The following is a 2,547-nucleotide window of genomic DNA, read 5'->3' as shown; positions in this document are numbered from 1 at the left end:
CTGAGTCAGTGTAATGGTGAAGGGATAGATCAAATAGGCCAGTCGATGGAAGGTTTGCGAAGAAATTTCATGTTCCCTTGTAAAAGTATTTTTTAGTATTTGTAAAATACAAAAATACAGTAGTTTATTTTGATACATGGTGTGGCTGCTGTATTTTGTAGTTTATTTTGATACACTTAAAATTAAAGTATTTGGTATTTTATTTTAAAATAGATTTTGATGTATCTTTGCCCAACCCTGAATACCACCCTAATACAATGACAGTGTTAATAGGCTACAATAAGGGTCTATAGGTTTAATGTGAGAAATACTTTGATGTACAGTTTACTTTCGGAATGCATGTGAAGTCCAAATATTAGTCAACCAGGTAGCTGAAATTGTCTGCACACTGGAAAAATTATAAACTGTTACCTCAACGACATCCGCAAAATATCCTCAAAATGTTGCAGATAAAGTCTTCCAGCTTTGTTAATACATCACATTATAAAAACCTTTTATAAAAAACAATCCATCACCTCCGGCCTCAATGACATCCATACAGTGCATCCTGAAAGTATTCACAGCGCTTCACTTTTTCCACATTTTGTTGTTACAGCTTTAATCCAAAATTGATTAAATTCATTATATTCATAATGACAATGTGAAAGAAGTTTGCTTGAAATCTTTGCAAATTTATTAAAAAAAAAAATATATTAAAAAAACACACACGTACATAAGTATTCACAGCCTTTGCTCAATATTTTGTTGAAGCACCTTTGGTACCAATTACAGCCTCAAGTCTTTTTGAGTATGATGCTACAAGCTTGACACATTTCTGGGCAGTTTCTCCCATTCTTCTTTGCAGGACCTCTCAAGCTCCATCAGGTCGGATGGCGAGCGTCGGTGCAAGTTTCCTGCAGACATGACGCTTGCCATTCAGGCCAAAGAGTTCAATCATTGTTTCATCAGACCAGAGAATTTAGTTTCTCATGGTCTGAGACTTCAGGTGCCTTTTGGCAAACTCCAGGAGGGCTGTCATGTGCCTTTTACTGAGGAGTGGCTTCTGTCTGGCCACTCTACCATACAGGCCTGATTGGAGTGCTGCAGAGATGGTTGCTCTTCTGGAAGGTTCTCCTCTCTCCACAGAGAAACGCTGGAGCTCTGTCAGAGTGACCATCGGGTTCTTGGTCACCTCCCTGACTAATGGCGCTTTTCCACTGCATGGTGCGGCACGGTATGGTTCGGTAAGGTTCACTTTTGGTGGTTTTTCCACTGGGTACAGTACCTGGTACCTGGTACTTTTTTCAGTACCACCTCGGTTGAGGTTCCAAGCGAACCGTACTGTTACCAAAACGTGACGTGTAAACTCTGCTGATCACTGATTGGCCGGAGAGAATCGTCACTACCTGTGTCACTGAATTTGCAACATGAGACACAACAGAACCGCTAGATTTAGATCAGCACAGCCAGCGAAGGATCGAACACAACTGTTTTGAATGAGCGTACCTTTTGTTAACAACCAAAAAATGGCTGTTTCGTTGTCTGTTTAGAAAGTACAGTGCTCCTCTCGTAGTCCTGGTGGTTCCAAACTTCTTCCATTTACGGATGATGGAGGCCACTGTGCTCATTGGCACTTTCAATGCTGCAGAAATGTTTCTGTACCCTTCCCCAGATCTGTTAATCCAGAATGATTTCAACTCAAAAATGCAAAAAGCTTCTCTTTGTAAGAGTTTTCTATCACAGTCACCGCCTCTCCTATGCAACAGATCCCTCTCAAAGCCCAGGAATTTGAATTAGTCCAAATATGAATCATATCCACCTGACAATACAGCAGCTTTTTCTCTCTAGTACCTGTCATAGGTTAAATATGGTTTAACAATGGTTTGAGAAAACAATGAGGTTATACAAAGCATCTAAAATCAGAATAAAAAAGAGCTTTATTGCCAGGTATGTTTACACATACGAGGAATTTGTTTTGGTGACAGAAGCTTCCACAGCACAAAAAGAATGACAGTGACAAGACAGAATAAAAATAATAAAAATAGGATAAGTAAATAGGAAATAACAATATAAAAAATAATATAAAAAATATAAATAATAATAAAAATACACAATATACAAAGTAGACAATAGATGGTATTTGTGTGTACAGGTGTGTTATGAACAAATGCAAGGAAATGTAAAAAGAGGTATGTGTGTTAAATAAATAAATGTATAAATACAAAGTTCTGGCATGAAATTAGATGGCGCAGTCCGATAGGTCTAACTCAATCTGACATAATGACATCATTATTACACGGCACAGCTGATCAGTAGCCAATGAGCTCGCTGCTCAACATTCAAATATATGACTAGTGCTTGCTGTAGCAGTTGCAGCATGCTTCAGACACACTCCACCCTCCTTCCCCAGCTCCACCTGTATAGATCTGCTACATGGTGATCATGTATGGTATATGGGGGTTATTTCATGTATGTTATATGTGCAGCAGCAGTATTTCTTACATGCTCACAGCAGCATGTTGTGGATGTATTGGCAGTAGCAAGTCTCGGTACTTGCTCTGCCGCAGC

Source organism: Sinocyclocheilus rhinocerous, unplaced genomic scaffold (assembly GCF_001515625.1).
Source record: "Sinocyclocheilus rhinocerous isolate Xijiao unplaced genomic scaffold, SAMN03320098_v1.1 scaffold229, whole genome shotgun sequence".
Lineage (NCBI taxonomy): Eukaryota > Metazoa > Chordata > Actinopteri > Cypriniformes > Cyprinidae > Sinocyclocheilus > Sinocyclocheilus rhinocerous.
This window is presented reverse-complemented; position numbering follows the sequence as displayed.